General features: G+C 36.2%; 1 protein-coding gene across 3 annotated transcripts in view; it reads right to left on the reverse strand.

The window, feature by feature from the left end:
* LOC136036028 (ubiquitin carboxyl-terminal hydrolase 33-like) overlaps positions 1–7,121 on the reverse strand; it is a 95,759-nt gene extending 88,638 nt beyond the window's left edge. For 2 of the 3 annotated variants that reach the window (XM_065717956.1, XM_065717953.1), the window contains exon 1: positions 7,028–7,121. The gene's annotated coding sequence lies outside the window, so the exon portion shown is untranslated. The remainder of the gene's footprint in view (positions 1–7,027) is intronic. The other variant, XM_065717955.1, reaches the window with a different exon arrangement.
* Positions 7,122–14,886: the final 7,765 nt, after the last annotated feature.

Genomic DNA, 14,886 nt, shown 5'->3' on the forward strand with positions numbered 1-14,886 from the left:
TTGCATGCCTTAAAGCTTCTGTGAAGAACCTGTCTTAGCTTTGATGAATACCTGAACAACAAGATAGCTAAAACATAAAGACACCACTTTATTTTTTGTTCAAAGTTCTATTTAAATAGCATAGTCATTTCCTTGATGAATACCTGAATAACAAAATAGCTAAGAAATAAAGACACCACTTTATTTGCTGTTCAAAGTTCTATTTAAATAGTATAGTCATTTCATTGATTAACGCCTGAATAACAAAGTAGCTAAAAAACAAGAAACCGCTTTATTTCTTGTTTAAAGTTCTATTTAAATAGTATAGTCATTTCCTTGTCATTTCATCGATGAATACCTGAATAACAAAATAGCTAAGAAATAAAGACACCACTTTATTTGTTGTTCAAAATTCTATTTAAATAGTACAATCATTTCTATTGCACATTGTTTGGCAAAGTAAGCAAAATTCTTTTTACTTTCTTTCAAATTTTTCAGAAGTATGAGGCTCAAAACGCTTTTTTGCTTCATTTGTGTTGTAGGTCTATTTCTAAAAAGTACATCTAAGCTATCCAAGGTCAGTAGTTTTGGGGGAGGGAGGGGTAGGATTTTTATGTAAATGAAAATTGTAGCTACAAAGAGCACTGAACACGAAATCAAGAGGTGTGGTTTACCCATCTTATCACTTAGCTATTCATCAAAGCTACCTTCAAAATACTTCCCTATTTCCACATCTTCCCAGCTTGTGTAGATTCAGTTTATTACTTTTTTGAGCAAATAGGACCCAAAATTAGAGATTACCATACTCAGAATTTATCAAATTTTAAGTAAAATTTGATTTTTTTTTTCTCTAAGTTAAATCTATTTCCCCGAAATCATCCAAGGCTTAGGACAAGCAAATAAGCAGGGCAAATTTTTTGATTCATTGATTGTTGAGACAGCTAAGAAATAGAAATACCTTTAGAATCACAAATTCATTCTGAATCCAAATATGACATTCATTTCTGTTGTAAATATACCTACCCTTCCCTACCTAATGGTCAAATATATATGCTGAGTTTTTCATACACCATTTCTCCTCAACAATTTACTAAAACACTGGAAAATTGATTGTATATATAAAATTCAGGGCATATATTTGACCATGAGGGGCAAGTGGGGATAAATTAAACCTATAACACAAATGAACATCACGTTTTAAATTTTACAAATGTTAAATTTGGGATGAAATTCTGATTCTAAGGGTGTGTTTATTTCCCAGTTTACCCCTATAAAAGTGAATCAAAGAATTTACCAAAAGCAGAAGAATTAGGTTGACAATTCCTTTGTGTACCCTATTTTGGGTAGTAGATCTGTTTCTGAAAGTAGACTAGCATTAAGCTAGTAACAATTATCTCTAATTTCATAAAAAAGAGTTTTGTGGAGGGGAGGAGATAGAAGCCTAAAAAAACCTTTGAGGCACTAATTTGAACTGTGGATCTATTTCTGAGAGTTGCACCCACCTAGATTATAAATCTGTACAAAGATCTGCTACAAAGCTAATTCCCTTCCTGAGGCATTTGTCACATTCAAAACGTTTAGAGGCATTAGGATTGCTGAGTCTTCACTTCTGTTGGAAGTGCTCTGATCTTCTTAGGGTTCACAGTATTGTAAACAGCATTGTAATTTTGATTTCAGAGGATTTCTTTCAAAGAAGCCAGTACACATCAACCAGGCAAAATGCATTGAAATTTTACCACCACCCCCCACACCAAATCCAAAATAGGTGACATGTCTTTTGTAAATAGACCAATAAAACTTTGGAACTCATTACCTGATAGTTGTGTTGCTGCTTGTACTGTTCCTAGTTTTATGACTGAGTTAGTAAATACCTCTTTTTACAGTAATGTATATCACTAGTCAACCATAAGTTAACCATTGTTTTTTTTTTGTTAAATATTCTAGCAGTTGCCAGTTTTTGATTTTGATTATGTATGTTATGCTTACAAGTTTTTTAGCTTACATCCTATTGGATGAATAAATAAATAAATAAATAAAATTCCCCAGAGAGCTAGAGATTGCTGTATTAGAATCGTATAACCCTTAGTTAAATATTATGGTTATTAAGTCATATCTATATAGCAACAAGGGTAATTTCGCAATAGACACTCTCTTCTGCTGAAGTAATGATGTACCTTTGGAATATCTCAAAAGAAGAAGTTGGAATGCTATATAACCAGTAACAAAACCATGGGATCATACAAGAATGTATCCAGATTTTTTTCAGGGGGGGGGGCAAAAAACTTTAAAAATACACATCAAAAAATTGCTTATATTGTTTTTGTTACGTTTTTACAAGTCAGACAAACATTTTTTTTTTGGGGGGGGGGAGGGGGATCGACCCCCCCCCCCTTGTATACAGCCAAGGCTGTATCCCCTTGGATACAGCCTTGGGATCATGTGAGACCCCTTAAGACCAAAAATATTGCTTTCAAAATACTTCCATGGGAAATAATTTAAGGGCTGAGTTCACTCCTGAAAGTGTTACTCTCCTAATGCAATTGGATGTCATTTTCCCTTGTTGATTAAAATCAAGTCAAATCATTTGAATTAAAATCAAAAGCCAAGACAGTTGATAGTCTGAGTGAGACACACAGCTGGTATAAGCCTTTTTCAGGAATGTATAAAAATGATGTCATTCTCCCTTGTTGATAGATAGTCTATCATCCATACATCTTGGTACAGAACTAAGGTAGATAATCATAGAACTTTACTGATGATTGAGATTTCTGGGTTGATTCATTATAGACAATGTTGAGTGGACTTGTAAGCAAAAGGGTAAAAAAAAGACAGAATTTTACCAATTCAAATTCTGTAAAAATTATTAATTTTCAAAATTCCAATTAATCAGACCAGTAAAGGTATATCATAAGACAGCAATCAGATAAAAAGCAAAGACATCTATCATAGGATTCCCAATTCCATGCTCTTTCCAAATAGAACAATCAATGCTGTTACAATGGAGTTCCAGCCTGTATATTGGGACCAGATATAGCACTAGGATGTATCTGCCTTTTTTTTTTAAATTGGCATTATGGGATGAGGAATAAACACAAAATGTAGTAGCCAACTAGGAAAGTCAGAGAAAACTCATCTGAGAAATACACTGAAATGAGAGCCTTGTGTTGTATTTCTAGTTTCATCACCCTGTTAATATAGGCTAAACCTATATTTTTTTGAAATTATTGGCCTCTATACTAAAAATAAAAACTTAGTTGAAAGCTCATGGCAAATTTTTGTTTGTTGACTAACTTTTTAGCTAAACATGAACATAATGATACTTAGCTAATTGCTGATCTTGTAAATTCTAATTAATCAGACCAGTAAAAGTATATCATAAGACAGCAATCAGATAAAAAGCAAAGATATCTACCATAGGATTCCCAATTCCATGCTCTTTCCAAATATAACAATCACTGCTGTTACAATGGAGTTCCAGCCTGCATAGTGGGATCAGATATAGCCCTAGGATGTATCTGCCTTTTTTTTAAATTGGCATTATGGGATGAGGGATAAACACAAAATGTAGTAGCCAACTAGGAAAGTCAGAGAAAACTCATCTGAGAAATACACTGAAATGAGAGCCTTGTGTTGTATTTCTAGTTTCATCACCCTGTTAATATAGGCTAAACCTATATTTTTTTGAAATTATCGGCCTCTATACTAAAAATAAAAACTTAGTTGAAAGCTCATGGCAAATTTTTGTTTGTTGACTAACTTTTTAGCTAAACATGAACATAATGATACTTAGCTAATTGCTGATCTTGTAAATTCCATTTTTAGTCCTTAAAGTGGCTGACTATTCCTAGCTTTATATCAAATAGAAGCAATATAAAAAAATACTACTTGATTCAAAGCAGAATAAAATGAAGATATCTCACATGGATGACTTTATAACAGTCAAATTTTAAAAGTTTCATAATTTAAACATCTAAGAATTGTGCCATCATTCAATGTTTATTGGTAGGTTTAATGCATTCCCAGGAAGTTCCCATTTTCTTTAAATTTTTCTTAATATGTTCCCCCACCCCAGACAAGGACAACCAGCTTTCTGTTTAGCCCTAGACAGTTGGCCGAAAAGGACAATCTTAGGCAATCTGTCATCCTTCTTATGCACAATGTGCCCTAACCATCTCAAACTTTCTTTCATTATAGCCTTAGAAAGTTGAACCACATTCTTCATATAGTCTACTGTTTGAAATACAGTCAGTCAGCCTGGTACCCAGAACAATCCATAGGCGATTTCTCTGGAAAACATCTAGCAAATCTTCATCCACTTTCAGAGTACCCATGCTTCAGAGTGCTATTTGACCACTGTTATCACTGTAGATTCTAATATTCTAATCTTGGTTTGCAGACTTATCTCCCTACTCTTCCAAACTTTTGAGCCTTGGCTATTCTACCTTTAATGCTTCACTGTTCCCACCATCTTTACTAATAACACTACAAAGGTAAGTGAAGCTGCCCACCTGATCAATCTTTTTGTTACCCATTGTCACCTTTCTATCTTCTCTTATTCCTAGCCTTAGTTACTTAGTCTTCTTAACATTAATTTTTAAACCATTTTTTTGCACCCTGAACTTGCAAAACTTCTGAAAGTTCATTCATTTTGCTCAATGAGCAAAATTGATTTTACTTGATTTCCCATTTGATTTCATGATCTCCCATTGCCTTTCCTGTACTCTGTAAGACAAAGTCCTTCAAAACGATCCATATAAAGGGGGATAGAACACAACCCTGCTTAACTGCTGATTTTATGCAAAACCAGCTGCTAACCTCATTCCTTACTTTAATCTTAGCAGTGTTATTCTTGTTATATGCCTGGTATACTATTCAAGGAAAATATCTTTACTAGGATTAGATGCACAATAATCCTAGTTAATATATTTTCTACAGGAAAAAAATTATCTTCACTTCTTTCCATGTTTTTCCTGTGTTTCTAAGAAATCCATGAATTTCTTAGGACCTATATATTAACCTTCATTTGCATCAGAAATGAACTTCACCTCTACCCCCATGATGTTTAAATATATTCTCTCCATTTGGATATATTTATCCACACAAAGAAAGTCCATTTTTAACACCTTAAGGGACCCTTAAAGCAACAAATTGTTCATTATTTAAACATTTTATTTGATTCAAAATCATCTGCTGAGTTGAAATATTTCAGTCATTTATTCTATGTTCATCTATTTATAGATTTGCTATAACTTCATCTGATAGAGTTAGTATCTATCAAGCTTTCAATTGTGCCATCATTCAACATTGACTACTTTATTGTTGGGCTTAGAGTGCAAATAAGACAAATTCAGGGCCAGATTTATGGGGGAGGAAGCAAGAGGGGCCAAGCATACTAGGAGGTGTCAACAAAGCTAAAGTTTTAACATTTTTTGGTAAAATTGTGATGTTTATACTAGGCCTATTGATGGTGCAGCAGGGGATGACAACATCTATGTTTGCCCCCCTCCCTCCTTGAGAAAAAAACCTAACTCCTGCTCTAAAAAAAATTACAAGCCCCTTTTTTGACAAATTGATAGAAAATTAGTCAAATTATACATTTGATGTTCTTTTGAAACATAATTGTTATGTTACTCCTTTGTAATTGCACCCAGCCTCCCTTTTATTGGAGCCAGATAGGGCTAAAGCCTAAAGATACTTAAAAAAGTTTGCTGATTATGTGGGTTTGCTCATTATTTTTTATGTTTGCTGTGGGTTTGCTGATTATTTTTTATGTTTATTTCCCATCAAGACTTGATTTGTAATGCTAAAAAATCAATTTGAAAAAAAAGAATACTTTTGGATTTAGCCTTTGGCTAGGCTATATGGTTTATATATTTGGCACCATTAGACTTGTGCAAGAGTTATCTGAGTGACAGATTGTATGAAAACAAAAGGAATGTAAAAAAAGTAGAGAAAGCATTAAAATAAGAACTAAGGATATGTGAAGTGGAGGCCATGGATAAAATTGCTAAGGATCTGGAAGATGCAGCTAGACAGCATAATGGTAAAATATTGTATTGGCATTTTAATAAATTGAGAGGGAGTAGTCAATCTAGACTTGTCCTAGGGAAAGATAGGAATACAGCCACAATTAGTGATAAGGAAAGAGTTAAAGAGAGATGGTCAGAACCAGAACATTTTGAGAATGTGATAAACTGAGATTAAGTTGCAGAAAAAGATATTGAGGGAAATGAAAAAGCTTGTGATGAAAAACTAATGGAAGATTAGTTTTGTGAGTAAGAATTAGCATCAGTGCTAAAAGGATTACCAGAACCAGATCTTCACCCCCCTCCCTGGCTAACAACTCAAGAGGTCATAGTCTAAAGCTTCACCTGCCTGGATGTTGGAGAAGGGAACAACATGGCTTCTTTTCCATTTGGGTGGTCCCCCTCTGGAATAGCCTATCTGAGTCTACCATCCGAGCTGAGAATCCCCACTCCTTCAAGGTTGGAGTTAACAGGGACTGGGAAAGGGCTGAGTGGAGGCTGGACTGGAAAGCTAAGCCAACATAATTACATCACTCACCACCAGTGAGAACTATAGGAGGATCTACCACATTATCTTGCTGGCAAATGCAATTTAAGGTAAGGTAATAATAAGGTTTCAGGTGCTGATAGTGTGGTAAATGAGTTTCTTCTGAAATCAAATGGGGAGGAAAAACTCTCCTGACTGTCAATTATGATGATGATTTAAGCATCCTTGATAAAAGTGTGAGCAAAATGAATGAGCTTTTAGAGGCTTTGTGAGTTCATGGTGCTAGAATAGGTTTGAAAATAAATGTTAAGAAGACTAACTCACTAAGGCTAGGAATAAGTGAAGATGAAAAGGTGATGTTGGTTAGTGAAAAGATTCATCAGGTGAGCAGCTTCACTTATCTTGGTAGCATTACTAATAAAGACAGTGGGAGCAGTGAAGATATTAAAGTAGTATAACCTAGGCTCAGGGTGTTTTTTCACAATTAAAAAAGTTTAGAAAAAAAGAAGATAAGTCTGCAAAGAAAGATTATTACCTATGTAATAATCAAATCACAATGCAGACATGTCTAGTCACAAGCACTTTATAGCTTAAAATAATTACCAGGTGTTTCCAGATTTTAAATATAGTTTACGCATCGCCATCTATTTCTTAGTTCTTTAATTCTAAAATACTTGTTCACAAGCTTTTGCTGTTCTTGCTGAATTCTATTAGTTTGTGATACCTCAAATATAATGGAAGATTTGTTTTGTGAGGAAGAATTAGCAACAGTACTAAAAGGATTAAAGAATAATAAGGATTCAGGTGCTGATAGTGTTGTAAATGAGTTTCTTTTGAAATCAAATGGGGAGGAAAAACTCTCCTGACTGTCAGTTATGATGATGATCTAAGCATTCTTGATGAAAGTGTGAGCAAAATAAATAAGCTTTTAGAGGTTTTGTCAGTTCAGGGTGATAGAATAGGTTTGAAAATTAATGTTAAGAAGACTAACTCACTAAGGCTAGGAATAAGTAAAGATGAAAAGGTGATGTTGGGTAATGAAAAGATTGATCAGGTGAACAGCTTCACTTACCTTGTTAGTATTATTAATAAAGACAGTGGGAGCAGCGAAGATGTTAAAAGTAGAATACTCTAGGCTCAGGGTGTTTTTTCAGAGTTAAAAAAGTTTTTTGAAAACGAATATAAGTCTAGAACAAAGGTTGTGTTATTACCAAGTAGATTAATTTATTAATCCAACTGACCTGCAACAAAACTACATAAGCAAACAGCAATCATAAGATAATAAGCAGCAAGCATAAGCATAAAAGCACTAAACACAACATCTCCTTTCTTTCACAATTATAATTGTGCTATAAAAGCACACACACAAAAAAAAGAAAACACTAGAAATTTAAATGTCCATTATCTTCCTTGGCTTAACCACTCTACCAGTTCTTGTTACATAGGGTCGGGAATAATCCTCTCCATTTCTGCTTTCACTGTTTGCTGCTGGAAGGGGTGTTGGAGTTCTTGGGGTTCTATAGGGGCTGTCTTGGAAGATTTCTCCAGTACTACAATTATCTGAAGTCTTTGGAACAGCCTTTTTTGGAGAAGAGGATTGAGTCACAGGAGGGTGAAATTCTGCTGGAAGGTCCTCATCCCCTGTCAATCCTGAAGATTGTTGAGTACTGTTGCCTTCAGCACTGGACCGTGGTTTCAAATCGGCCCGATTTCTGCGATAAAATCTACCATTTTCGGCTTGTATAAGGCAAGATCTGGGAGATACGCATGACGTCACTACACCTTTCATCCAACGTGTAGCTTCCTTTGACAGCTTGACCCAAATGGGTTGGTTGTCTTTCAACTCTATTAGATCTTTAGAAGCCTTGTCATAGTTCTGCTTCTGCCTTTCTTGTCGACTAGTTCTTGCTCTGAGGAACTTTGTCTTTGGAACAGTATTTGGCTCCAGTTGCTGCCGAGTACAGGGAAGGATGGATCTTAAACTTCTACTCATAAGAAGCTGGGCAGGTGATGCCTCACCGTCTATTGGGGTATTCCGATATTCTAAAAGACCAAGGTAGGGGTCTGTATTGGACTCTATAGCTTTTAGCATGATCCTACTCGCTATATCCCCGGCCTTCTCAGCATGGCCATTAGACTGCGGGGTATTCGGACTTGAAGTCAGATGCTGGATGTCCCATTTCTGAAAAAAGGACTGGAATTCATAAGATGTAAACTGTGGTCCATTGTCAGACCGAATTTTTTCTGGAATACCATATCTAGCAAAATGGGCCTTGAGCTTCTTTATTACCTCTGAAGAGGTTGCCGGTTCGACTCGGTCAATCTCTATGAAACGACTATAGTAGTCACTGGTTACTATATAGTCTCTTCCGTTGATCTTGCAAAGGTCAATACCCAGGTATACCCAAGGATACTGTGGGATTGGTGTCGATATCAGTGGTTCTTCCTGATTATTTCTGGAAAATTTCCCACAAGCTTCGCAGTTTCGGACCTGATCTTCTATAGCTGAATTCATATTTGGTCAGTAAACGGAGCTTCTGGCTCTTTGCTTGTTTTTCTCCATCCCTAGGTGTGATACGTGCAATTGCTGCAGAATGTTCCTTCGTAATGCCCTTGGAATGACAACTCTATTTCCTTTTAAAATGATGCCATCAACGATGGACAACTCATCCCTAACATTCCAGTAAGGTTGCATGCTAGCAGAACACTGGTGTCGGTGGTTCGGCCATCCTTTTTGTATGACCGAGGTAAGTTCTATAATAATTGGGTCTCTCTTATTTTCTTCCAAGATGATCCCCATCTTCTTATCACTGACTGGGATACTTTTCAAAACAGAGTGAACATGGAATTCAATATCCAGGGAGCATTTTTCATCAAAGTGGGGTGGATGCAGTCTTGACAGTGTGTCTGCAACTGGTAAGTCCTTTCCTCTAACATATTGAACCGTAATATCCTATGGCTGCAGCTGAATCATCATTCTTTGGAGCCTGGGAGGGGCTTGGCTTAGTGGTTTTGACAATATAGCCTCCAGTGGCTTATGATCTGTATGTGCAATGATTCTCCTCCCATAGACAAATTGTTGAAATTTTTTACAGTCATAGAGGATAGCATATAGCTCTTTTTCAATCTGAGAATAGTTTTGTTCTGTTGATGTGAGAGCCCTTGATCCAAAAGCAACAATTTTTCCACCTACGCTCAACTCTGCCCCGAGACCATGCTTGGAAGCGTCGGTTTTCATCTCAACAGATTTTGTCTTAGTATCAAAGGTTGCAAGGTTATTACAGATTGAAGTTCTGATTCTATTCATTGCTGTTGCATGTTCATTGGTCCGCTCAAAGACAGTTTGTTTTCCCAACTCTCTGAGGGGATAGTTTAGAGATGACAAATTTGGAATGTATTTTGAAAGGAAGTTTGTCATTCCAAGGAATGTGGCCAGTTCGTCTTTGTTTGATGGATGTGGCATTTCAATTATGGCTTGAACTTTTGAAGGATCTGGTTTGATACCATCTGCAGTTATTAGATGTCCAAAACATGGCACGCTTGTTGATCCGAATATGCATTTTTCTGGATTAAACCTTACTCCAACTTCTCTGGCCGTCTCTAGGACTTTCCTTAAATTCTCATCATGTTCTTCATCTTTTCCTGATACAAGGATATCGTCAACAATGACGCCAACGCCTTTCAAGTTGCCAAAGGTTTCTTCCATCTTTCGCTGGAATTCGTCTTGTGCACATATTAATCCAAATGGCATTCTTTTGTATTTGTACCTGCCAAATGGGGTGTTGAAAGTTGTGACAAGTGAAGACTTCTCATTTAATGCCAGCATCAAATACCAGAATGTTGCATCAAGCTTAGAGAACTTATTATGGTCATGAATTTTGGCTGCTATATCTTCAAAAGTTGGCATTGGGTAATAGGCCCTTTGTATGGATTTATTAAGCTCTCTTGGATCCAAGCATAAACGTAACGAACTGTCTGACTTTTCCACGGCTACGATTGAATTAACCCACTCGGTTGGAGCCACCACTCTTTCAATGATGTCTAATTTTTCCAGGCGCTCCAGTTCGCTTTTAACCCTCTCATGTGAGGCAAAAGGTATTCTCCTGACAGGATTAATGGATGGGATTGCATTCTTTTCTACATGGATCTTTACTTTACCTGGGAGTTTACCTATCCCAGCAAAGACGTCATCAAACTCTTTGGGAATTGGGTTTTTCTGAACACTCTTCTTTGTAGATAAGGAAGAGATAGATGTAATTACCTTCACAAACCCCATTTCTACAGATGCTTGGTATCCTAGTATTGGGTTCGACTGTGTATCAACTATAAAGAAACTGTACTTTTTGTTGATAATTCCCTTATGTCTATAATTTAAAGAGCATACTCCCGCAATTGGAATGCGAGTTCCTCCGTAAGCTACAAGGATCTGGCTTGTCTTGTTTAGTTGTGGTTTGGGTTTAAGTCTGTCAAAGATAGATTTTGAGATAACATTTGCTTCAGCTCCTGTGTCGATTTTGAATAGAGTTTCCCATGCTGAATTATTCAGTTTGATAGCCACAGTCGGTTGGCTTGATTTCTCAGCTATGGCTCCAATAAGTAATGTATCAATATAAATTTCTTGCTCTTGACTTCCATGTGTTCCTTCCATATCAATAGTATCTACTGGTTTACTACGGCAGACACGAGCAAAATGATTTGTCTTTCCGCACTTGGAGCAAGACTTCCCTTTTGCTGGACATTTGTGATTTGGGTCATATGCCCCACCACAGAAGTAACACTTCTTACTTGTTGTGGGTTGGTCATACTTCTTTTGTCTTCTTACATAGTATAATTCTTGTTTTACATTTGGCTCCTTTACTGTTGTAGGTGACAAGGACATGGCTGACATGGACATGAGCTGCTCTTGCAATTGTCACTGTAGTCTCAAGAGTAAGGGTTCCACCTTGAGATAATAGTTTTTCTCGAATTCTATTTTGTTTCAATCCATATGTTAATCTGTCTCTCACCATCTCCTTCTCAAAATTGTCCGTAAACTCACAGTCTTTGACAAGCACCTTGAGAGCTGTAATGTAATGTTCAATTGATTCATGCTCCAACTGGTCCCGCTTATGGAATTTATAGCGAGCGAATATAGGATTGTTCATAGGAGCAATGTACTCTTTAAATTTCTTAAGATAAACATCAAGTTTGTCTTTTTCTTCTGATGTTAATGTCCAAGTACTAAAGACATCTCGTCCTTTTTCTCCTAGCCAAAGAAGAAGGTATGCACATTGTTGTTTGGCATTCTTTCCACTCAGCGGTCCGCTGAATATGAGATTTACATGCTGTTCAAATTTTGTCCATGCTTGTAGACTGGCTGATTCCCAGTTGAATGATGGACATGGAAGAAGATTGTCCATTTCTGACACCATGTGTTATTACCAAGTAGATTAATTTACCAATCCAACCGACCTGCAACAAAACTACATAAGCAAACAGCAATCATAAGATAATAAGCAGCAAGCATAAGCATAAAAGCACTAAACACAACAAAGGTAAGATTATTACATATGTAATAATCAAATCAAAATGCAGACATGTCTAGTCTCAAACACTTTGTAGCTTAAAATAATTACCGGGTGTTTCCAGATTTTAAATATAACTTATGCGCCGCCATCTACTTTGCAATTGCTTTAATTCTAAAATACTTGTTCACAAGCCCTTTGGTACGATTTTGTTCAACACAAACAGTTCATGGAAAACAAGTGAAAGAGGTCGCAAAAACACTCTCACAGAAAACTGTTTATTGCAGCTGCTGTAGTGCCAAAACTAGTATGACATATTTAAACAGCATAGGAATAAGTCAAGTTCTGAAAGCCAAGATATAATATTCAGCAGGCTAGCCTGTAATCTCCTCGGCCAGCTATATTTAGCTAATATGGTAATTAATATCCTTTGGGTTCTTTTCTCTGGAAATGCCCTTGTTGGATTGAGTGTTAAATGTATCTTTGAATGGCCTTCGTGTGCTTTGTTGTGTAATAATGGACGAATTCTGACAAGTGTAATGGTTTTCTCAGTTATTTCGATTGAATGGTTCATAAAAGGTTTCAATAAAAAAAGAAAGAAAAAAAAAGATGTGTTTTTTAACCCCCCATTAGGAATAATACCCAAACTTATAGCCCAAAATCAATTAAATTTGACGGACTTGTGAATTCTGACGGGTTTACGTCAAATTTTTGAATTACGCTACAGTGTGGACAAACGTAATATATCGAAGGATTTTTGTTTAAATAGAAGGGTTTGACAAAATTTGGAGCAATTTTGTTGCGAAAATTTCGCAACATTATTGCAGTTACTACCTTTGAGATCCTGGATGTGGAAGATATCTTCTGATTTAGTTCAAAATGCCCCTAAATGTTCCCTAAAAGTTTCAAATTGATGCCCATAGGCATTCTGGGATATTCAGATAAACCCTTTTGAAGCCTGGATAAACATAATGACTTGGTTTAGTTTATTACTCCTTCCCTTGAAACTCATAAATATTCCATGAAAATTTTAGCTTAATACCCTTGGCTCCTCAGAGGTATTGGAGACACGTCCTTTTGACAACTTGCATGAAAATATCGGCTTTTGATTTAGCTAAACACTTCTTCTTAATATACCGTGGAAGATTGAAGTCAATATTCGCAGCCATTCTTGAGATAGTACAAAGATGTCCTTTTTGACAACTTGGAAAAATGTATTGCCTTTTGATTTAGTCCAACGTTCCTCTAAAAATTTTCCGAAAGTTTTAACTTAATATTCATTGCAATTCATGAGATATTGCAGATATATCCTTTTGACAACATCAATTCCCCAAATGGCTTTTGATTTATTTTAACATACCTTCACCATATCCTGAAAGTGCCATTTTAATATCCTTAGCCATTCCTCACATATCGGAGGTACGCTCGTTTGGTAAACTGGATGATGCAGATAGTGTATTTTGGTTTGGTTTGACATTCCCTTCAACAACCCATATAAGTTCCAATTTGATACCCTTATCCGTTCTTAAGACGTCACATATACTGCTTTTTGAGATCCTGGATAGACATACTGGATATGCCTTTGGAGAGACGTCTTTTTGAGCGCTTGGATGAATACTGTGCCCTTTGATTTAGTTCAGCATCCCCCTCAACGTCCCCAGCAAGTTTCAAATTGATGCCCTCAGACATTCCTCATGGAATTAAATACATTGGAGATTTGCAAGAACTCGAATAATTCGAGTTATTTTATAAGAATATTGGAAAATATCATTGACGCTTAGACCTTGGCCCTGTTCTAGCTAGTTTTTAAATGTACATAAGAGGTGTTATATATATTTTATTTTTTTTTTTGGTTTAATCTTAGAGCCTTTAAAATTTTGATTCCATAATGTATATGAGCAAAATATTCAGCTACTTTACACTATCTTATTTTCTAAGGTCTGTTTTGTTAAACATATATTTTGTTAGTTGTTTTATGTTTTGTTGTGTAGTTTTTACACGAATCAAATCTGTACTAAAGGGGACATTGTTTGACAATTTTCCCCGACACTGTTTGTCGCAATGTCATGGCTTGACATTGTTTGACATCCCCCGACATTCTAGAAGTTTCAACTTAATACCCATAGCTGTTCTAGATATATTGCATATGTGACATTTTGGCCAACTGGATGCACATAGTGTTTTTTAGCAACCCCCTCAACCTTCCGTGATAGTTTCAACTTTATACCCTTAGCCACTCCTGATGTATTTCATACGCCATTGTGACGACCTGGATGCATGTAGTGCCCTTTGTTTTGATTCAAAATACCCCTCAACATTTCCTAGGAATTTAACTTTAACTGTTCTTGAAATATTGCAGACACGCCCTTTAGACATCCTTGATGTACATGATGCCTTTTGATTTAGTCTAACATCCTCCTGGAAATTATTAAAAGTTTCATCTCAATTCGCTTAGACTTTAGGAGAATCTGGGTAAAAAATATGTACAAACAATGGACAATTTTGCATAATTACTGCATATTTACATAATCTACAGTCCTTTCTTCACTTGGATGCTGGGGTGATGTCGTCTCCAGAGGCGTAGCTTTTGGATTTTAAGACCATTTTGGTCACAATGGCTGTTTCAAAATTTTGATTAGTGTAGAAGGGGAACATCTAAGAAAAGCGTGGGAGGGGGCTGGTCGATTACAAAGAGTACTAGAGCTTTCAATTTTCAGTCAAATGAGCCCCTTCACACATCTCGGTGACAAATTTTTCTGTACGAAATGGCCTGAGAAAAAAACTCATGGAAGCCACATCGCTCTTTTCCTACTCGCTATTGCACTTCCTATGAAAAATATCGCATCGTATGCTTACTTGAAGGGGGCTGAGGGTGCATTATTATGGAGCA

Source organism: Artemia franciscana, chromosome 15, assembly GCF_032884065.1.
Source record: "Artemia franciscana chromosome 15, ASM3288406v1, whole genome shotgun sequence".
In the NCBI taxonomy this organism is placed as follows: domain Eukaryota; kingdom Metazoa; phylum Arthropoda; class Branchiopoda; order Anostraca; family Artemiidae; genus Artemia; species Artemia franciscana.